The sequence below is a fragment of the Mobula birostris genome, chromosome 7, assembly GCF_030028105.1.
Source record: "Mobula birostris isolate sMobBir1 chromosome 7, sMobBir1.hap1, whole genome shotgun sequence".
NCBI classification, from domain to species: Eukaryota; Metazoa; Chordata; class Chondrichthyes; order Myliobatiformes; family Myliobatidae; genus Mobula; species Mobula birostris.
In genome coordinates this window covers 110677635-110702533 of record NC_092376.1, presented here as the reverse complement: position 1 = coordinate 110702533, position 24899 = coordinate 110677635, and positions in this window count along the sequence as shown.

Genomic DNA, 24899 nt, shown 5'->3' with positions numbered 1-24899 from the left:
CAGAAACATTTAGTTCTTTTGTCACAGATCATCCCATCCACCCATCTTGAAACCTTGGGCAGAACTAGAAGGAAAACACCAACTTAATTCTTACACCCCTCTGAGCCCCCTCTTCAAGTTACACCCAGACACAATCTTAAGCTGCTTTCACCTGCTCTTATCTATTCAATTCCTTGGCTAAACATCTTATGGAAGTTGTATTGCTGGAATAGATTGCAGAAGTAGGGAGTGGTGATTCTGTGAAAGAATTTGTAAATGAAGTTTCCTCCATATTCTATCAAATATCTGTCTTCATGTCAAGAGCAGTTCCTTTCATATGGCTTGTGATTTCTTGTCTTGGATAAACCGTAACTTAATTCAACTCGCACTGAGAAAAACAATGACGTTTTCTTTGATTGGTGGTGCAAACTCTGTCCTACTTTTTCAGCAGCTTAAAACTGATTCCACGATTCCCTCCAGTAACTACCTGAGCAGTCTCCATGGGTTAAATGGCCCAAATCTGCTTCTATGTCTTTCGATCTTATGGATAACTTTCACCTTGATGAACTCAATATCTGATATCCCACACTGAGCACTTCATGAGTCCCTTTGTCTTACTTAGGTCTGATTACTCTGATGGTCCATTGATAGTCTCTTTCCCAATGCTCCAGCCTATTTGGGAATGATCCATAAACCAGCCTTGGGTGCTGTGTTAGCTCTAATTATAATAATGGCCAGAAGATGCCAAGTATTTCAGAATAGGGATATGTGGGATAACAACTAATGCTAATATCACACATACTGCATTACATTGGCACTTGCATAGCTTTGGTGAGAGATGGCTCCTATGAGATTGTCCAATCCTTAACTTCACCCACAATCAGTTAAAAGAGCCTGGTGACTCATATTAACCCTCTACATTCTCGTTTACGAGACCACCTGCAATAATACTCTGAATGACGTTTAAACCCACTTATAAGAGGCTCCCAACAGTGTGCAGGGGCGAACAGCTCCATTTGATGTTTGCAGCACTTCATGAAATTAATTTGAGCATTGTTAATTTGAGCAGAAATTCCAGCACCTTGAGAAGACAAGTGTGGCCAGCTCCTGCCAGGCCCCACTGGGACTCCAAGCATTTTTTTTGCCTCCTCCCATTTGACATTTATCTCATGAATGAGAAAATGGGTTTTTCCAAACTCTAGGAGCTGTCTATCATTCCCTGCATTCCCTCTTTTCTCCAAGCAGCTTTACTGTGTGTTGCTACTGTTTCTTTGCACTGGGGAATGTGCCTTTAAGAAATGAGACCATTCTCAGAGAAGTGAACACCGATAAGTCTGAAATAACACAAAATTCAGCCTGAGATTGTGTTGTGGCAGATTACTCTGTGTGCTTCAACACGACTTTGCTGCTTTATTAAATGTATTTTTGTCAGCTTTGCGATCCTTTGCAACCTACCTGATTGGGTAACTGTGTTCAACACAGCACATATTCAGTGTCCCAGAGGGAGACATCCAATTTCTAAGCAGCTATGCTAATTCATGCACTTGTCCATAAACCAAGAATGATTGTCGTTATATCAAAAATTGCCATTGAAGTACTTTAGCAAAGTGGAAAGTAATTGCTAGAGCCTTAGAAAATTTCCGTTAGGTTTGGGAATAACTTTGGGACTGAGGTTTGCGTTCTGTGGGCGGCACTGTAGCATACAGTTAATGTAGTCACTCTATAGTGCCCAGGGACCCCAATTAGGGCTTGATTCCCACCACTGTCTGCAAGGAGTTTGTATGTTCTTCGCATGACCACATGGATTTCCTCCAGATGCTCTAGTTTCTTCCACATTCTAAAGATATATCGTTAGGATTCAGGCTAGTGAATTTGGGGCATGTTATTTTGGCATCAGAAGTGTAGTGACACTTGAAGGCTGCCCCCAGCACAATTATCACTGATTTGATGTGATGCAAACAACGTATTTCACTATATGCTTCAATGTACGTGACAAATAAAGCTAATCCTTAAATTTTTATCTTTGTTTCCAGTAATTAGTAAGAAGAACATGGAGTTCTGATGTTTGGATTGGAAGTTATATCTTCATCCATTGGATTAGATCTCCTAATTCAAAAATAGCCACAATTGTAATATTATTGCTGCCTTCTCAAGTAGAAAGTAGGATTTTTCCTCAGGGTGGAGGAGCCACACCTTATATTCTGTCTGGGTACCCACTATCCTGATTGTATGAATATCCATTTCTTTTTCTGGTGAACAGATTTTACACTCCCTTCATCTATTCCCCACTCTGATCTTTCACTTCTTTACACCTGCCTATTACTTCCCCCAGGTCCTTTCCTTCGTCTTCTCTTTCTTCATTGTCCCCTCTCCTGTCCTATCTTCTCCAGCCCTTGACCTTTTCCACCCATCTATCTTCACCTATCACCTTCTAACTATCCTCCTTCCCCTCCCCCCACCTTTTTATTCTGGCACCTTCCCCCTTCCTTCTCAGTCCTGAAGAAGGGTCTCGACCCAAAAAGTAAGTCAACTGTTTACTCTTTTCCATAGATACTGCCTGACTTGCTGAGTTCCTCCAGCGTTCTGTGTGTGTTAATTTGGGTTATCTCCTGTACACCTCTTACATTTACCTGCAGCTAGGACTGCCAATTGCTAACTAATTGATTTAGGAACAATCTTTCTTACTTGCTTTGTCATTTATCCTTCAAACAACATATAACATGCAATTTAGAAAGCAGATAGCAATGAGTAAATATAAGCGCAGATCACAATAACTAATATGTGGAATTATCAAGACCTTTTTCACAAGCCTTGGAAAAAATCATGTACAATAATTTAATAATCATTTTGTTCTGAACTGGATTTTCCATGAAATTATCTGCCTTTGACCATATTTTTAAGTTAGTTGCAAAATTGTGATTAGGTGACAAGAATATTGAACAATTATCAATGACATTTCTTCTGATTCATTGTATTTCATTTGTGTGGAAAAGTTTGAATGAACAGAGGTGCAAGTGAAAAAGGCTTGTATTTAAATAGCTGCTGTCACAGCCTCAAGACCTTCCAAATCGAATTACCATGAAAACCAATAAACTGTGCTACTGAGGAGCACAGCACACAGTCCAACCCGTCACGCTGCTCTGAAATAACTTGTATTTCTTTACATTATAGAATGAGGTCATTTGATTCATCAATTTTATGTCAGCTTTCAAGAAATCCAATCAATCCCACATTTGTTTTATTGTAACCTTCTCTGTCTTCTGTCAATTCCCCCTTGGTTTTCCTGTCACTTACCGATACAAAGGGTAATCACAGCAACCTCTTATTTCACTAATGAGCACATCTTTGAGACACGAAGTGAAAATAGAGCACCAATGGAAATCCTGCATGGTTACAAGCGTCCAACCTTCATGGTCTGGATTGAACCAGATTCACTGGAGCTGCAAGAGCATTAGAACTACCTGCCTTCTTTTACCCATTTCTCCCTCTGTTTCCTTCTCTCTCTCCAATGCTCACCAACATTCCATGCCAATTTTCATTTCGATATATACAGCTTCCCTTCAGATTTGTTTCTATATTCCATGAATACTGAAAGGTGCTTATAATTGCAAAATCAAAACTAATAATGTAAATTGTCACCAATTACCTTAATTGTTTGTTTTTCTCAGAGATATAATGTGGAATAGGATCCTCAAGCTGATCCGCCCAGCAACACCAGGCAACCCGATTTAACCCTAACCTAGTCACAGGACAACTAACCAACATCTTTGGACTGTGGAAGGGAACTGGAGGACTCAGAGAAAACCCATACATTCCATGGGGAGAACGCATTGAGACTCCTTACGGAGGACTCTGGGATGGAACTCTGAACTTCAATGCCCCGAGCTGTAATAGTGTCCACTAACCGCTACATTATCGGTTGTGGTGATCTTTGTGGCACGTTGCTTTACACCTTCTGCAGATCTGAATCAGCACTGCTGAATGGACTAGAAGTTCTCTTGCAAAAATACAATGATCTTTGCAGAGAGTGAAGGCAATGCTTTTTATGCTGAGTGAGTGAATTTCATCTGAACCAAATTAACAAATGCAATCAGTTTCACTGCGTGTATGTTGTGCATTTCATCTACAGTCTCCATGTGTATGAAGTGCATCTGCCAGGGAAGCTACCAGGAATGTGCACTGAAGTCAAATAGCTTATCATACTCATCTTGAAGTTCCATGCACAACATTCTCTGCACACAGGGGCTTGTATTCATCACCATGCTTTTCATACTTTTCTATTCTACACTGTGATATTCTACTGGGAGATGAACACCAAATAATCTAGTTTAGGGGTGAAATTGCTACCAGCTTGGTCAAAGCTGTTCTAAGAAAATAATAAGTTTTGAAATGCAAAAATACAGCCTTAAAAAGTATCAGAAATAATGCTCTAATGCAGGTGAGACAAAAATTAACATTTTTAACTTGAATCTCAAATCTTAAAAGCACATCCAGACCATCATGCATCTGTGTAAGAAATGCAAGCCAAACTATGAGAAGAAACCTGGCAGAATTAAGAAGTTGAATGCAGGATCTCCCTGTCTTGGATTCATAAGCCTACACGGAAGCATCAACTAAAAACTTGTGAAATAGTTCCGATCAGTGATGAACAGCAAGTAAGATGTGTAGACCTCTTGGCCTTTATTCTTTGATCCTGTAAAATTTACCTTTCTTGAATTAGACATTAACCCTGAGTACCAACAATGCGCCCTGTAAGCACCATTTATATAGTTTAAGATATATTGAGCAATGTAGAAATGCAAAAGTTTTTTCAAATCAAGTGGGGTATGACAAGGTACTGGACTCATGCTACAAAAATTGGGACACCTTTCAGTGAATGTTAATTTTTTTTAGGGAGGGGATTAAGGTTCTGTTCATTCTGTTCCAGTTTTACTCTCTTTATCGCCAATGCTGTCAGAACCTACCATCAGACTGCAATTACACTGTTTGATACTCATCTGGATAATATGCACATGATATATTGCCCAATTTCTTGGTTTCATGTAATGGTGATATTGTAGTTTCAGATTGACAAAATAACTTAACGGGGAGATGACCCGTTGAGAATTGCGGACTGAAATTGGCAACAAGTCATTTTGATTTAAAGTAAGTTTGATGTCTGTCACACTGATCTATGGAACCATTTCATATATTTTAAACAAATTTGTAACCAGAGTCAAGCCTGTTTATCATAAAAGTCACCCTCAATACTGGTTGATATTGACAGATATGGACAAACCGACTGATTGAATATATGAGAGGCAACAGGCTCAATAAAATGGTTATGGAGAAATGTTTTGACTTGTGGGGAAATCAAAAACTGGAGTCATGAATAAGGTTTGTCGCTGATGGCTACAATTAATAGTGTAGAAGAAACTTTTTTACTTATGGGGAGTTTGGGATGTGGAACCTTGGTGAATTTGGAACGGCAGAGGTAAATAGTGCCTGCACGTTTAAAGGAATGTGTGATTGGGAATTGAAGGGAGAAAAGGTAAAGATCACGGTGAAGGGATGTAGTGGTGGAGGAGGATGGCCTGAACATAAACACTGCCCCAGGTTACGTAGATTGTTTCTGTCTCCTGTGAATTCCAACTAGTTCTAATTAGTGGCAAAGCAGAACCAGAAATCATGAGACTTAGCAGAATCAAAAAAAATCCTGACGTTTCATTATGTGTCAACTATTGCACAGTTTTTATAAATGTTAAACAGATCCAACGTATATTTATTACAATCAATTTTCTTCATCAAGGGGTATTTTCGTGTTAACATAACTAACAGGGCACCACGGTAACGTACTGGTCAGCACAATGCTATTACAGCTCAGGGCATCAGAGTTCAAAGATCAATTCCAGTGTCCTCTGTAAGAAGTTTGTATGTCCTCCCGTGAGCTCGTGGGTTTCCTCCAGGTGCTCCGGTTTCCTCCCACAGTCTCAGGATGTACTGGTTACTCGGTTTATTGGTCATTGTAAATTGTCCTGTGATTAGGCTAGGTGGATTGCTGGGCAGCATGGCTCAAAAGGCCAGAAGGGCCTGTTCAGCGCCGTATTTCAAAATAAAATAAAATATACTTTTTCTTTTTTTTATTATTAAGTTCACAATAAGATAAAGAAGCTGAAAAATTACAAGATGCATAAATGATGTTTATGCTCCAGCAATGAGTTTATCCAGCGTGAGGTGCATCAGATAGTGCTGGAAGAGGCAACGGTTGATGATTGGTTTCTGCATTGTTCAATGATCACAGCTGGCACTGGTATAACAAGTGCCTTTAGTATCTTTAGCAAAATCTACATTAGGCTATGTTGAAGTGATCTATTTCAGAATGAAGTCCTCTATTCCTGCATAGCCCAACAACACTTTTGGCTAGGGTCTTGTATGAGGTATGACCATAATGGATGGAGTAACAGGTGCCCAACCAACTGTGAGAAGATGACAAGGCAGAAAATAATAACACATCTTTAAAAACAAGTGTTCAACAGTTTCAACGGATAGTAAAAGTTTTTGAGCCAATTGGGAGTGATTTAAAAACCAGCAATCCAATCTCAGAACTGCCATTAAAAATTCACAGATTGGACAGTTAAATGCATCATCCAAATCCCCCTATCAGTCTATAGCTTTGCTCTTCAATGTGTGCAACATAATATTTATATCTATTCTGAGTGTCAATGGTGATTTCATTGCCCTTAGGAGTGCTATATTTCACACAGTTTAACATCCAAAGCATTGATTCCAACGTGTGAAACAATATTTAACTATCTGCAGCACTGGATGACATTGCATCACTCAGATGAATTGTCCCTAAGTATTCCAAATCAGTCAGCTGAATTTTGCCAAGTAAAACTTTTCTCGCCAGCTGGAGAAATAACGACTGTTTTACTCATGGAAACCAGAACACTAGATGTCATGTTTGTACTATGGGTGGTGATGTGTTTTAGCTCATTAATAGATAGATAGATAGATAGATACTTTATTGATCTCAAAGGAAATTACAGTGTCACAGTAGCATTACAAGTGCACAGATATACAAATATGCAAACATTAGAAGAGAAGTAAGAAAGAATAAAAAATAAGTTACCTCAAACAGTCTAACAGGAGGGGGGTCATCACTTCCCTGGCTATATCTTGACTCATTATAGAGCCTAATGGCCGAGGGTAAGAATGACCTCACATAGCGCTCTTTGGAACAGCACAGTTGTCTTAGTCTATTATTGAAAGTGTCCTTCTGTTCAGCCAAGGTGGCATGCAGAGGGTGAGAAATATTATCCAGAATAGCCAGGATTTTTCGTAGGGTCCATTATTCTATCACAGCCTCCAGTGTGACCGGTTTGACTCCTATAACAGAGCCAGCCTGCTAATCAATTTATTGAGTCTGATGGCATCGCCCATGTTGATGTCATTTCCCCAGAACACCACCACATACAATATTGTACAGGCGACAACAGACTGATAGAACATGTTAACAAGGGGCCTGCATACTCCAAAGGACTCAGGAGGTACCCATGAAAAGAAACTTTAGGTGGCAAACCATTGCTTGTGTTCTGAAATGGAAGTTCCTACTTCCCTTCCTTACTTAAATAGTCTTCAAATATTGCCCCTAGATGATCATGTATTTTAAGAATGTAAGGTATTCCTGTAAATGTTCAGTATTACCATATGCTTACAATAGAATGTGATTTGTGAGAGAGACCTGCCCCATTTCATTTTAAAACCTTTGAGGCCAGGTCAATGGCAATCGTTTGCCTACTTGTTTACTGAATTAAATAGCATTCCAAAGACAAATAAGTAGGTACTTGAGTAAGCAATTATTTTGGAAGTTAATTACATGGGACATTTGTTTCTAGAACAGCAAAAGCATGGTGATATTTCCATTTTATGTTTCTTGTATCATCAGACTGGTATATTACTATTGCAGACAGGAAATACTTGTACAAGTATGCCCAGATGGAGTAAATTTCAGAGTATGTATGCTTGGCAGTAACTCATGGGTCCTCAGCAATGGAAACAATGATCAAATAGACCAACTGAATGAGGGGGAGAAACCCTAACCCTGTTGGTTAACTTACACTTTTCTGTCTGGACATCCCTAATAAGCATTCCTTGCTCTAAGGCAGCAAATGCCTGCACTCTGATCTCAATTCAGCATCCTCCACTTCATTGGTACTACACGTGAGTTTTCTATATCTTTCATCTTTGTGGTATATCTTGAGTAAGATTGTTAATTTAGTACCAATCAGTGCTTGACAGTTTTGCAGTACAGACTTCCAGAGAGCTGAGATATTGCTAAATCTCATGAACATTTAGAAACTGCACCAACAAAAATCATATGGTGGCCAAGGAAAACATACTTCACAGTGTGGGAAAGAATGCATGGCAAATCAAGAGCTTTTCCATAATAACACAACCTAGACAATTTTGAGGAATTAGAACCTCAAATAATTTGGTAGAACAGATAACTGGTAGTATTCGATGTGCAAGTTATCTTCACATTTACATCAAACTACTGTGAACTAATCTAGTGCTTGAATTTGAGTATTTTGATTAAATTTCTATATTTTTATTATTATGAGCTTGACCCTATGATTTATCACGTGAATTGATTTACTGGTAATCCAATAGCTCCTGAAGAACTATCCTGAACCAAACTAAAATCTTTTCTATGCATGACTGCCTATATGCTTTTGTGGTTGAAGGCAATTCTTTCCTGCAAGTAATAGAATAGGTGTTAGCTGGGAAAATTCCACAAGCAGAACCTACATTGAGACAATAAAAAGTCACAGCAGAACTCAAGGATTGCCATCAACAAATTGCAGTAGGCACTGGCATTGAAGAAACGTAACAGCGAGGTCTTGTAGCACCTTTGGCCCACCTAACTAACATGAATGCCAAGCAAGACTATAAATTATTTCTAAATGCATTCTTTATTCTGCTTGACTGAATCATGTATTCCATTTAAAGAACTCACTAATCTCTGCCACTCCATTTGAAAATGTGGTTTTCAGCCTCCTTCTGAATCAAACGACCTCTTGGAAATCATGTTGTGCAAGGTAAGCATTTACATGATTAAAAACTGGACAATAAGCCTTTCTTATTTAATTCTAAAGGTGCTTTTTTTTAGCTCTCCTTTACTGTGTTGGTGAGAGATGGTGTGCTTATGCTTTCAGAGTGATCCCCAATACACTATGTATTCTAGGCTGGTTAATAAATAACTTCATAGTCTGTGTAACGGCTTGTACAATTGAGTCCAGATGGTCACTAACACAGAACATGTGTACAAGGCATTTGGGAAATCAAACCTACAGCAAGTATTTCCTATATCGATACTTAATCCTTCTGAATTCTTAAACATAATCAAGTAGAGCTCAGCAGTAAACATGGAAATCATATCAGCAAACAATGAAGGCATACGTGTTGCTGCATGCTCTCAGCCCTGAGTGACTTATTATAATGAAATTTGGATGTTTCATTTTTAGGGAAAAGTCACACGTGCACCGTGATCAGGAGCAAGAGGATCTGATTTAGTGTATTCCTGCAGAGTTACAGAGGGAGGGCAACACCAAATATGATGAGTTAAACATTGCCAATCTCTAACGCACTGTGCAAGGAGCTTGGCTTGTTTTATGGGATTAAATTATAAATGCTTGGGGCTTCAGTCAGTCATGGTTTCTTTGAGAACTTTAAAACTCGATTATCACAATAGAATTACAGTAGATACATGCTGCAACTGCAGAGAAGTCAGCAATGACAATGTGATTAATAAGAATTCACTTTCCTTAAGAATTAGAATAACATAGAAAATACTCCAAAGGAAAGTAGTTAATGTTGTGTGAATTATCACGTTTACCAAAAGGGAGTCGAAGATACTTTAAATTAGGTGTAAGACAGAAGATTACAGTTTTAACTATAAAGAGTTGACCGAATAATTTGATTTATTGGAATGTCGCAGCCAATTTGAACACAGTAAGCTGTCACAGACAGAAAAGAATTTGATAATGTCCCAATAACTCATTTCAGTGATACTGTGACATGGCAGAGGCAGTAGAAGGAAGTCTTAGAAGTAAAATAGACCAATACTTCCATACTTCTGTACTTCAGGTTAAACTGGGAATTCTGTATACACTGTGAAAATAAGGGAAAGTTTAGATGATTGCCAGTTCTATTCTAAAGAGCAATGATCAGTAAATGCAATGATCTCTAAAGCTCTGGAATCTTTTCTAGAGAAGTGAAAATAAACTTAGTAATAAATCTCTTGGAAAAAAAATGAACAAGTTCACCGGACTTGCACAGCATTCCAATGCTTTTCTTAGAAATACTCTCAAGCACTGAGTATAAACATTTCACAGCTGCTGTAGGTTTGTGAATGCATGAAGTTGACATGCATCAAAACTTTACAAATAGTAACAGGCTGAAAAAATGCTCAAAAAAACAGAATATATAAAATATTCAGACTGGGCATCTTCCATGGACACACAAACGTAGGTAATCTCACAAGTGGATAATCTGGCTAATTTAGTTTCAACACTGTTGATTGGGGATGGGCTACAGTGCGATACTGGAAGGAAACTTTGCTCCCAGCTGCTTGGAACCTGATATCCAGAAAAATCAAGGGGAAGATAGGTAGTACATAGTTTAACATTTTCTTAGGATTGATATTGCTCAAATTCTTACTTTAACGTAAGATAGGAATGCCTTTAATGAAGCAAATGGCCAGTGAATTTACAAATTTAAGTCACATGAACCAACAATTTCTATTGATGTTATTAATGACAGAGCACAACAGCTGCTGTCTGATATCACATCCTTCATTCTGTAAACAGTGCCTTGAAAATAAAAAAGAGAAATCATTCCTATAGATCACCTTAAACTTGATACTGAACAGTAGCAAAAGGATCAGCTTCTTTTTGTCAGGGCATGGTTGTTTTTGTCTGGGTGTCCTGATAATGTCAGTCAGTGGCTGGGCCAGTGCATACACTGGACAACTGAGGCTTCACATTGGAAGCAGGACTTTGTTAAGCTTGCTAAATTTTTGGTTAACACTCTCAAGTAAACACTTTGGTTAACAGAGAAGATGGATGGTTCCTGTAGTTTGTTCTTCATTATGTTACTATGCTTTAAATTTTATCTCTATTACTTTTGGCTTTCAGAAATGTGCCAGACAATGTTCTCTAGCTCCATCCCTTCACTGAAATGTATCTGATATTTCACCAGGCAGAATATCCATAAGTCATCCATCACTCCGTAATCCTAGACACTTTAGCCCATCATAATGGCTCTGCTGTGACAGCAAAGGAACTTCTTAAGGTCATCTGCAGTTAAATTTAAAGGAACATGGCCACTTAAAGTTCTCATGAGATAGGAAGTGTTACTTCAAACCTATCCAAATGATCAATGTTATTTTAATACACTTTTTGTCCAATTTAAAAGATTGAGGGCCAAAAAAAGGCACACCAAACAAAAGCAAGGATGGTAAATCTGGGCTAATGACACAGTGGACAGGACAGCACTGCTGGCTGGTGCATGAAAAGACTATGCAACATGCATAAGCAGAGCACTGCAACTGTATCAGTTGAGCATAACTGGCTCTGAGGCTTCTGGATTCAAAGGATTTCAGTACAGAATACATACAAACACGGCAGTGCAGCTCTGAACGAATGCTGCAATCTTGTAGATCCTGTCACATGATACCTTTTACCAAGGCCTCATCTGCCTTAATAATTAGACATATACTGCAGGATCCAATGCTGGAAGATCAACCTTCAGTAATATATTGATGATAAATATGACATTAATATTTTATTGTTTATAGGACTTTGCAATGTGAAAATTAACTTCCATATTTCCTATATTGAAGCGGAGACTACCTCTGAAAACCCCTTCATCAGGTGTAAAGCTGCTGGAAATCCTGTCATTGTGCAAGGCTCTGTATAAATGCATGCTCTTTCCTGCTTTTCCTTCCTCCACTGAAGCTTTCTTAAAGTAGAACAGATATAGGACAAGTGATGACCTTGCCCAGTCTAGACCCTGCACAAGCCTGGCGGCAGATCCTGGTCACCAGGGCAAAGAAGCTGTCATGATATGTCCACTCAGCAGTAAAATTTAGAAAGCAGACAGCCTTAAATTTGGAAAATGTTTCCCATCAGTGTCTTCTATATGCACTGTAGAACTCTCAGCTGGTTCCTCCCATATGGTTTTGGATACATACCCATATTCCAGCAGGAATCAACTGAAACTAATACTTGCAAGTTTAAACAAAACATGAGAATCAGAGGCAAGGTAGGCCATCTGGCACTTCAAGCCTCTTCCACCACTCAATATTAGTGGTGGAGGAGATTAGAGGAACAGATTAGATATGGCAAAGTTATTTCCCATGGTAGAGAATACTAGTACAAGTGGGCACGACTTCAGGATTGAAAGACATCCATTTAGAACTGAGATACAGAGAAATTACTTTAGTCAGAGGGTGGTAAATCTGTGGAATTTGTTGCCACGAGCAGCTGTGTAGGTTGGGTGTATTTAAAGCAGAGATAGATAGGTTCTTGATTAGCTAGGGCATCAAAGGGTATGGGGTGAAGGCAGGGGAGTGGGGATGACTGGAAGAATTGGATCAGCCCATGACTGAATGCTGGAGCAGACTCAATGGGCTGAATGGCCTACTTCTGCTCTTATATCTTATGGTCTTATGGTCTTATATCATGGCTGATTTTCAACCTCTATTACATTTTCCAGCACTATTGAAATATCTTTTAATTCTGTTAATGTGCTAGACATTTATTAGCCGCTGTTTTGAATGAACTCAACAGCTAAGCTTATACAACCATAAGGCATGGTGAATTCTAAAGTTTGCAACACTCTTAGTGAAAAAAATTTCTCCTCAAATCTGTCTTACATGGAATTCTCCTTATTCTGAAATGGTATCACCTGGTCCTAGACTCCTCAGCAGGAAAGACATTTCTCTTCATCCAGCCCCTCAAGTCCTTTGAGATATTTGTAAAGTTCAACTAGATTTTCTCCCATTCTTCTGAACTCTACAGAATACAGTCCTGTTGATAAGGTGAAAGGTCACAGTCTTTTCCCCAGGGTAGCAGGGTCTTAGCCCAGGGGGGATATATTTAAATGAGATTGGAAGGGAACAATTTAAAGGGGAAGCTGCTGGAGAAAGAGGGAGAGGTGGGTACAATTATGTATAACAGATATAGACAAGAAAGGTACCTGGGGACTAGTTCAGGTTGGCCACTTGGACAAGTTGGGTTAAAGGATGTGCTTTCATGCTGTATCGCTTTCTGTCTTCGATTGCTGATCTGCTACCTTTCACTTTGATCTTTGCTCCCAATAAACTGAGAACACTACCCCCCTCGTCCTCACAATTACTCCTGATCAAGAAATCTTTATCCCTACCCATTACATTGGACAAAGATTTTGCTTCCTGAATACTTTTGGGTATACCTTATGGATTTTGGGCTGCTGATCATGAAAATCACCATGAAATTTCCCTATCATACACCATTTTGTTTGAAGTCACCTATATTTGTTATTTCAATTCATAATTCAAGTTAGAATAACTGATGCCGAGATTAAAGAAGGCAGTTTTGTTGGTCCACAAATCAAGCTGGACATTAATGAAAGGCAATTCGAAGAAATTCTAGTGGGACCAGTGAAAACCACATGGAAGGCATTCAAGGATGTTGTTGAAAATTTTCTTCGCAATTCCAGAGCACCAAACTATGTGCAGCTGGTTGATAACATGCTTCAAGCATACAAAACCATGAAATGCAACATGTCACTAAAGATAAATTTTCTTCATTCCTGTTTAGAGTTCTTTCCTGCAAATCTTGGCGTTGTTGGTGCCAAGCATGGTGAAAGGTTTCACCAGGACATTACAATCATGGAGAAACAGTATCAGGGTAACAGGAATCCATCAATGTTGCCTGATTATTGTTGGACACTTAAGCGAGAAGCCTCAGACACAGAGTGAAAATGAATAACACCAAAATAACATTTTTAGCTTAGCTGAACTATTGCAAGGTGTCAGCATTTGTTAGGCAATTAAACGTATTATATTCAATAGAAGATAATTTTTCGTTTCTCCAAATTCCTACATGATACAAGTAGTCTGAAATTATATTTGTGTTCAGCTTCAAGTGGTCTATCATAAACAAAAAAAAAATTCTGAGGAAGCAACACTTTTGAAAAAATTTGTTGTCAAGTATTCTTGCCATCCTGTGATTTCTGCTCCCTCTCTGTTGGAACCTATCCCTCAAGGTCTTGAGCCATTGGATTTCAGAGCCAACATTCAAACAAATTTAAACACAGTGCTATGACAAACCCCATTTCACTCTGGAATGAGATGGAAAGTACTAGAACTAGCCTTCGTGAGGAAGGGATTCAGATGTGAGATGTTAAATCTGTTTCTCATTCCATGGACACTGCTTGACCTGCTGAGTGTTTCCAGCATTCTGTGTTTTGATTTTCAGTTTAAACAGGCCCTGTGGTTAAACCTCTAAGGCATTAAATTCCCATTGACACCCCATCAATTCTGGGGTTATTTGGGATTTTGACAGAGTGATATCCAATAAGAGTTTATCTCAGTTGACAATCAGTCTCCTTTACTTTTCACCTCCTCCATCAGTTTAAATAAAGACTTAGCTACTCTTGTTCCTGTATATAAAACTACTTTAATTGATGTGAGGGCAGGCACATAATATTAGGAACATAACACATTTAGATTAGGATTTGGCCACTCAGCTCCTCAAGATCTTTCACATAACATGTCAGCTGTAAATCCCTTCTTAGTTTAGCACAGCTTAAAAACTACCTTTCATTCATTCTCAGCTGATTCAGGAGTTGCAAACATGAAGCATTCACACAGTTAATGATGGTGGATATCACTGGGTCCAATGGTGTTCCCACGAAGGGGTAACAATTAGAAAGCCTAGTGTGGAACAAGTGACACAGAATATCTATGGCAACTGGACCTGCCATCATTTGCATCATTCTCAGTGTCTTATGTAAATTGCAGGTATTGTGGATATCATGAGTCACACAACATCCCCTAAAACAGGCTAGTTCATTCAACTTGCTGACCAGAGGATATTGGCTTCCGGTGTCTCTGTGCAGGTTCTTCGCTAATTCCAGGATCTCGGACCTGGAATTAGCTAAATTAAATATATATACTTAAATTAAGTAAGTAGTGCAAAAAATAAGAAATAAAGAACAGTAGGGAGGTAGTTAATGTTCATGGGTTCAATGTCCATTCAGAAATTGGAATGCAGAGGGGAAGAAGCTGTTCCTGAATTGTTGAGTGTGTGACTTCAGGCTTCTGTACCTCCCCTCTGTTGGTAGCAATGTGAAGAGGGCATGTCCTGGGTGGTGGAGGTCCTTAATGATGAATGCTGCCTTCCTGAAGCACCGCTCCTTGAAGATGACCTGGGTACTACGGAGGCTGGTGTCAATGATGAAGCCGGCTAAGTTTACAACTCTCTGCAGCTTACTTTGATCCTGTTCAGTAACCTTCCCCCCCGCCCCCCGCCATATCAATGGTGATGCAGCCAGGTAGAATGCTCTCCATAGTACTTCTGTGGAAATTTGCGAGTGTCTTTGGTAACATACCAAATCTCCTCAAACTCCTAATGAAATATAGCTGCAAATATGACCTCACTGAAATCTCTTTCTTCTTTGCAACTCAGCCTCAACGTTTTGATGTTCATTCTTCTAAGGTAGGTAAGGTCTTAGTTGTTCTACACCTCTAGATTCTGGCTAAGAATTAGGTACCATTTTTCTTCAGGTGAGCATATAAGCACTGCTAGCCAACCTTTTTTTTTTGCTTTGCCATTGGGTTGAAAAAAATATTGTTGACGCTTTAGTGGTTAACCGTTGAAACCTCAAAACTCTCTTTATATTAAAAACCTATTATAATTAAAGCAATAATTCCTTGTAGGCCAGCTTGGTGAAATTGAAAAATGTGGCACTCTGATATCAGTGTTTTACAGCCTGATGCAATCCGGGGCGATCCATACCTCACCACTGTTGATCATAAGTTGCATTTCAAAGGATTGTGGAAGGAAGTTCTGGGTTTGCCCTCCCCATCTCAGGATCCAACTGAAGATAGTGGAGGAAGGTGAGAGACGGATAAGAATCATGAGAAGTTAGCAGCAAATATCTACCTAATGATACATCTAAAGACTTGTTTTCCTCTCAGGATTCAAGAAATACACATTATTTTCTGAGGAGGGAAAACTAGACTCTTGGCTGCACTGCACAGCTAGCTGTCTAGTGGTGCTGCATGTAGTGCAGCTGTCTGTTGTCTCCAGTGACTCAGGTCCAGGGCTCTAAGTGTGGAATTTGCACTTCTCCATGCAAATGCAAAGGTTTCCCCTCCGTGTTCTGTTTTTTTTCTCCCACCATCCCAAAGATGTGTGGGTTGTTCGGTTAATAGGTGGCAGTGAAATTGAGGGGGAACTGATGGAGATGTGAGGGAGTATGGTTCAGTGGGAAATAAGTGGGGAATGCGATTGTTGGGATCACAGATTGTTGGCACAGTGTAGGTGGGCAGAATGTTGGAAGTAAATATGAATAAATGGTCTGTTTGCTTATAGCTTTAACCAAGGCTTCACCGAACATAAGTTTGATCATTTCCATTATCAAGAAAATTCATCAAACCAAATGGACAGACAGAATCCATCATCAGGGACCCCCATCACCCAGGTCATTTGCTCTTTTCACTGCTGCCATCAAGAAGAAGATTGAGGAGCCTCAGGACTCACACTGCCAGGTTCAGGAACAGTTATTACCAGTCAACCATCAGGCTCTTGAACCAGAGGAGATGACTTTACTCAACTTCACTTGCCCCATCCCTGAATTAGTCCCATAACCTATGGACTCACTTTCAAGGATTCTTCATCTCATGTTCTCAATACTTATTGCTCATTTATTATGACTATTATTACTTTTTATCTCTTTGTATTTGCACAGTCTGTTCTCTTTTGCACACTAGTTGTTTGTCTGCCCTTCTGGGTTGTGTCTTTCATTAATTTAATTATGTTCTTCGATCCTGTTATGTTTTACAACTTCAAAACATTAAACTAATTCGAAGGAAGACAACGGAGTCCAAAATGTTGGTTTAACTTCGCAGTTCCTTGAAGCGAGGCGTGCATGTATCACATGGTAGCATGATGACATTTGCAATTAACACATATTTACATACAACTCTTAATTAATTATTTAGATTAACAAAAATGATTAATCAACGAATATATATACAGGATTACTTAAATATTGTTGAAGTATTAATACACAACACTCCTTCCTGCTTAGCAATAAACTCAATAAAGAATGCATCTCAACTATACACACAATATACTATATAGTATAGCTACTATATACAGACATCCACAGCATGGCAAATGTTAAATTTTTCCATTAAGGTCTAAAGATTTCATTGCTGTGGAGGATTTCTTACCCTTGTGGGATAATAATTTTCCTGACAAGGGGAGATCACTCTGTTTGGCAGGTGTGACTTGTTACTTTAAAGCTTGTTACTTCATGTTCTGGGATCTCCTCCATGGTGGTTGTAGGAGTTGACTCTGGGACAGCAGGAAGTGGTTCTCACAGTTCTGGACACTTTTCTTCTTTTCTTGCTCTGGTTCTCCTTTGATCCTTTTTTTTCTTTCTCACATTCCTTCTTTCATAGCCTTCGATTTCTCATTCACATTCTTTCTCTTCATCCCTTTCCTCCTTTTTCTTCTTCTAGTTTGTGCATCTTGATCTTGGGAAGGTCCACTCAGTTCACTGGAGTATGCTCTTATTAACCCTTCTGTTGCTCCCTTTACAATCTGATCTCTCCTCTTGGTCTCTGCATTCAGAACAACATCTGATGAACCCTTTGTTTTCCTAGCTCCATCGACTCCTTTCTTTTTGGCCTTCCATTCACCCGGTTGGGCTTTGCTCTTTGCGTCTACTTTTACAAGCAGGTTTTTGTCACCCACTTGAAGTTCATGCAATAACATTAATGCATGCAGTGTAGATTCTGGTTCTTTAAACTCACAAAAGCCGAATGCTTGCAACTTTCCTGAAACTCCGTGAACTCACTTCCAGCTTAAAACCAAGCCACATTTCACAAGTAACTGCCTGATTAACATATCAGAAGTTTTCTCAGATATATTTTCTCGACTATACCTCTTCCCACCCCACCACATGCAAAAATGCCATTCCCTATTCCCAGTTCCTCCGTCTCCGCCGCATCTGCTCCGAGGATGAGGCTTTCCGTTCCAGGACATCTCAAATGTCCTCTTTCTTTAAGGATCGTGGTTTCCCTTCTGCTGTCATCAATGATGCTTTCACCCGCATCTCCTCCATTTCCCATACTTCGGCCCTCACCCCATCCTCCCGCAACCACAACAGGGGCAGAGTTCCCCTTGTCCTCACCTACCACCCCACCAGCCTCTGGATCCAGCACATTATCCTCCGCAACTTCCGCTACCTTCAACAGGACCCCACCACTAAGCACATCTTTCCCTCTCCACCCCTTTCTGCTTTCCACAGGGATCGGTCCCTCCGCAACTCCCATATCCACATGTCCCTCCCCACTGATCTCCCACCCAGCACTTATCCCTGTAAATGTAAGTGCTACACCTGTCCCTACACCTCATCTCTTGCCACCATTCAGGGCCCCAAACAGTCCTTCCAAGTGAGACAACACTTCACTTGTGAGTCTGTTGGGGTCATCTATTGCACCTGGTACTCCCGGTGCGGCCTCCTCTACATCAGTGAAACCCGACGCAGATTGGGGGACTGCTTCGTCGAGCACCTCCACTCCGTCCGCCACAACAGACCGGATCTCCCGGTTGCCACCCACTTCAACTCTGCTTCCCATTCCCATTCAGATATGTCCATACATGGCCTCCTCTACTGCCATGATGAGGCTAAAGTCAGGTTGGAGGAGCAACACCTCATATACCGTCTAGGTAGTCTCCAGCCCCTTGGTATGAATATAGAATTCTCCAACTTCTGGTAATTCCCTCCCGCTCCCTTCCTCTATCGCTATTTCACTCTGCCCCCTCCCCCAACTACCTCATGGTTCCGCCTCCTTCTTCTACTACCCATTGTTTTCAGGGCTGTGACATCAATGCTTCCCCTCTCCCACCCCTTTGTCTTTCAAATTACTACTCTTTCAACTGAAGCTACAAGCATTCTTCAAATCCTTCTCCATCTTTCATTCTTCAGTCCTGATGAAGAGTTCCGGCCCGAAACGTCGACTCATCGTTTCTAACTGATGCTGCCCAACCTGCTGAGTTCATCCAGCGTACTGAAAGTGTTCCTTTCTCAGATATGTTGCCTACAAAAACTGTTGTCATCAGACCACTGATTTAATCGCTTTCACACTTCCTCTGAGCAGCATGGTGTTTCCGTGGGTCCAATATGCTTTCCAACCAGAGGTACAGAGGTTGGCACCAACACCTGTTTGTCCTGTGTTGGGCAGTGGTTTGTGGTGTTTGGCACAGAGAGAGTTTTGGCATCATTCAGTAATTTTCTTAATTCATTTTCAGTTGGCTTCATTGCAGGGGATGTGGCATGCAAATAATGGATGGATCTCCAGTCAAGTTGCAGTTGTCTCAACCAATCACATCCCCACAATTCTGGTCCATCTGCTTTTACCATGTACAAGCCCAATGTGACTTGCTGTTTGTTGTATTTCAACTGTTATAAATGCAGAGTAATCTTTTCCCCAGTGTAGTTTCTTAGTTGGATATCTGCAGGTTTCAGTTTTGCATTTTTGAAATGTCATTCAAACTCATTTTGTGGAATGACTGAAACAACTGATCTATTGTCTAATTAATTTGCCATTCACTTCTGGTGTAAGCCATATTGCTTGTCTATTGTTAATTTTCACACTTAAATCTTAAGGCTGCACTGTCATGTGACACTCATCAGATTTTTCATCAACAGGATGCAGATTCGTGCTCGTTTTGAAATTGCAACTTGATTTTCTATCTTTTTCTCCTCCTTGTGTAGTACATTTCTTTTCATCTGCCTGACATGCTTCTGTGTGTGTCTTACTTGTTGCATTTTCTGCAAGTTTCGCCTATAAGTCTGCATTTGTTTGGTGCATGTGAGCCCCTGCTACAAAGATAACACAATTTGATTGGCCGGGCTGGTTTCTATTTAGACTTTGCAATTTTATTCATGCTCATTTTCATTCCTAACTGCAAACCAACTGTGTTTCTGTCTGCTGATTCCACTGAAGTGTAGCCCTGGCTTCGAGTTTACCTTAAGCAAGGTGTGCACATATCACATGCAGGCATGATGACACATGCGATTAATGTATATTTACATATAACCCATAATTAATTATTTAAATGTGCAAGAATGCTTAATCATCCTATATACAGTATATATGTATATAGTAATACACAGTATATACGATTACTCAAATGTTATTGAAATATTTAATACACAATAGTTTCAATGAATATGCCCACAAGAAAATGAATCTCAGAATTGTATATGGTGACATATATGTACTTTGATATTAAACTTACTTTGAACTTTGAACTTTAAGACTAATTATGCAGACAAAACTTGAAGGCTTGGAGGGATTTGAATTTAATGCATTCAGGAAAGGTTACCAATAAATGTTGTGTTCCTAAGATGAATCCAGATGGAATCTAATTGAAGGCTGTATTGATTTATATTAAATAATGGATTCCTAGGGTGTACTGCAGGGCTGAATCCTTTGGAGTTGATCAGATCACATCAGCAGTCACCGTATATTGCTTGCATGTATCTGTAACAATAGGTACAATTGACACCAATTATTTGGAAATTGCTTGCAATGGCCCTTGTAGTTTATTGCATTTCCTTCAGATCTGCAGATAATTATTATTGTCTAATGATAACTAGCAGCAACAATCATTTATGCATCCTTAGCAGAAATACATACTGTTGTATATAATTATAAATTTCACCTTCAATTCGCCTCTGCCTGAGAACTAGAGTACAAGATTTGGAAATGGGCTGGTGGGTTATGGGGGCGGGGTGCAGTGACAGAAACAATGTCTGAAGCCAAACAATAAATAACTCATGAACATTTCATGACGTGATTGTAAGAAGATGTACAGAGTATTATCTGCAATGAGGTCAAATACTGAACCACTTAGAAGTATTACAAATTTTGATGTATTTTGAAGTGGGATCTTCAGTGCTGTAAACTACTTCCAATCAAAATACATTTGATTTTCTCTCTGTACAGCCTCAAGATGTTAAAACCCAATACCACAGTGGTTGGTGCACCTTTGCTACCTCATCCAAGTGGTTAATCTTCATATTTGAGGTTAGGGTGAGAACAAAGCAGTCTATCTGACAGTAAGACATGTAACAGGTCAAACTGATGTGGTTAACTGATACAATCCACTGCAATTAGGAGGGTGGGTGGGGAGTTGACACTGAGGCAAAATAACTGTAGATTGACTCTGTGACAACAAACAAATTGTCCTTAATATCATAGGGTCGAGTATACTGATTTGGAGAAGCCCTGTCGGGTGAGACAAACAGACTCTAACTGATTACTGGCGCTCCTAGTTCAGTACCGCAAACAGGACAGCTCAATTACCAGCTGATTCTTTGAAACAAACCTGCTTCTGAACTACTTTTAAACCAAAAGCCTATCCTCTCACTATTTTTTAATAAGTGGTCTTTTCTTCGGTTTGTCTGAGAACTCAAACAAAAGTGTAAAGAATTTGGATGAAGAGTCTTGGCCCAAAATGTCGACTATTTACTGTTTTCCATAGATGCTGTCTGGCCTGTTGAGTTCCTCCAGAATTTTGTGTGGATAACTTGGATAGATTGAATGAGTGGGCAAAAAGCTGGCAAACTGAGATTAATATTGGAAAGTATAAGATCATGCACCTTCATAGAAGGAATTAAAATGCAGAATATTATCTAAAAGGAAGGAGACTAGAAATGACTTAAGTAATTAACATCAAAAGATTGTTTAATGTAATTTCCGGTACAAGAGTGTAAAGGGAAACAAAATAATTCTAACAACGAATCTGATGCGCGCATTTAAAAACACACACTAAGATAAAGAATGTAAGATTAAAAAATCAATAAATATATGTAACTACTTAAGGTAGCTTATATACAAAGATTGGTTATATATAATAGAGTGACACTCGGTACAGGAATGTCTGTACATTAGGTGTCTATAGAAAATGATAAAGCAATGGTGTAGTTTGGTGGTTAGTTGGTAGAGGTATTGATCAGCCTTACTGCTTGGTGAAAGTAATTGTTTTTGAGTCTGATAGTCCTGACGTAGATGCTCCCTGATGGGAGTGAGACAAACAGTCCATGAGCACGGTGAGTGGGACCCTTGATGGTATTGCTGGCCTTGTTTGGGTATTAAGAACAATAATCTTATTTTGAGCTTTATTGTTGTCTTGGGGTTTAGCAGTAGGATAGTATTGTTACAGCTGCACAGGGTGTTGGCAAAGCCACATCTGGTGTTTTGCAAATAGATTTGGGCCTGTTAGTTTAGAAAGGATTTAGTTACATTGGAGACAGCCCCCGAGAGATTCATTAGACTAATTCTAAGGATGAGATGGTTGTCCCATCAGGAACAGCAAAACAAAATTAGATCTGCAACCTTTGAGGTTTAGGAGAAGGAAGGGCATGAGACAGCACATAGCCGGCCAGTGGTGCAGTGGCATCAGCACTGGAGTTTGAGACCATTGATCCTGGGTTTGAACCTGGTCAGCTCCTTGCACGCTTTCAATCCGTGCTGGGTTGAGTGTCGATAAAGAACAGTCAAATGCTAAGGAAACAGCAAAAAAAAATGTTGCCCAATGCGCCACAAGGCACGAAAAGGAACAACAACAGCATGGCAGGACAGATGCTGAGGTGTTTCATCCTGTGGGAGAATCTCAAACTGGAGCATTGAAACTAAACTGCACAGTTATTTCTCTCAAAACAGAGAGGTGAATCCCTGAAAATTTTTCTACTCTAGTGGGTGCTGATCACTGTGGGCACTTTAAGGAGTGGAAGGCAGTTTTCTTTTAAGTTCATAGAATTGAGGGCAATTTGGAATTGGCATGAAAAATGAGTTGAAGCCTGGGGCAGATCAGCCATGACTGAATGGCCCCGCAGGCTTGAGTGGTCAGGCAACTAACTCCTGCTCTTGTTTCCTTGTGTTCTTCTAATCTCCATTTTAAACCGTGTTGATAACATTTTCAGCATTATGGGATAGAACATGGAATGATAGAACTGATTTAGCATCAGAATTTTCCCATTAACTCAAAATATATTAACTGATCAACCAGATACATTTATTCTAATTACTAATGACACCACTGATTAAGATATAAGAAGATAAAGCCTCTCAGAGCGAAGTCAATGCGAAAATCTCCTAAATGATTTTCATTAAATGCCTTAACGACAGGAATATTTCTCTTGTTTGTCAATTTTTGCCCATTTTTCTGTTGTGTTAGTCCTAAACTCCCCTGTAATTGGCAGCTAATCTCAACACAGATCAGAAGCAACATGTGAGGACAAAGAACATATTAATGCAGATTGAGAGGGTCCTTTATCTCACAGGACTGAATCAGATCACCAACTTTAACTGGATTTAATTCCACATTATTTGAAAACCTTTCTTAAATGTCACTTGTTGGATAAAAGGAATGTGTGACTTCATTTTCACAGACAGGCTTCATCAGCCAATGATCTACATATTGCAGATTGCTTAAGGAGCCTAGGAGCAGATAAATGATTTCCATTTTATAGGGGGCTTTTTGGTCTGATTTCCCTCAGAGAGGACCCAGAAAGGTTTGCAAGAATGGATCCGACATGAAAGACAGGATAGACAACAGAGAGTCAGCGAATTTAGTTTTCTTGGATTTTCAGAAGGCCTCTGACAAGGTGCTGCATATGAGGCTGCAAAACAAGCTAGGAGCCTGTGGTGCTACATGAAAGATATTAGCATTGGTGATAGAAGATTGACTGACTGGCAGAAGACAAAGGAAGGGAATAAAGGAGGGGGGGCCTTTTATGGTTGGCTGCTGGTGATTGGTGGTGTTCTGCAGATGAGGATGTTGGGTTTGCTATTTTTAACATTATACAGTATATTAAATAGCTGGTCAGTGGTGCAGTGGCAGCCACACTGGACTCTGAGGCAAGTGGTTCCGGGTTCAAATCTAGCCAGCTCCTTGCACGCTTTACATCTGTGCTGAATTGAACATCGAGTTAACAACTCGGCCTTGTTAAAAAAACAGACAAATGCTAAAGAAACAGCAAGGTTGCCCCTGATGTTCCACAAGGCGTAGAGAGGAACAACAACAATATATTAATGATGTGGTTGGTGGAGCTGATGGCTCTGTGGCCAGGTTTGTTGATGATACAAAGACAGGTGAAGGGGCAAGTAATGTTGAGGAACTAGAGAGTCGGCAGAAGGACTTGGAGTTTGAGTCCGTCATCAGTAAATCCAGAGTTCAAAGCCTGGAGTTTGGGGTCCAGTAATTGGCTAGTCCTGGGATTAAAGCCCAAAGGTCAATCAAAAGTCTGGAAGCTGAAACTCGATGGCCAAAGCCCTGAGTCTATGAGTCTGAAGTCCACCAGGGAAATCAGAGGCTGGTTGTCTGTGAGTCTGCAAGTCGCCTGGAGGCCCTGAAACCCAAACTAGGGTTGCAGGACTGTCTGTGTGTGAATAGTGTGTGGGTGTGTGCTGCTGTTGTTTTGTTGCTTGCTGTGTTCTGTTTTTTTGTTGTCAAGCACTGAGGGCATGCTATATTGGCTTCGGGATGTGCAGTGAAACTTGAGGGCTGCCTCTAGCATATCCTTTGGTTGTTCAAGTAAATGACACATTTCACTGTATGTTTTTTTTATAGGACTCACACATGCTG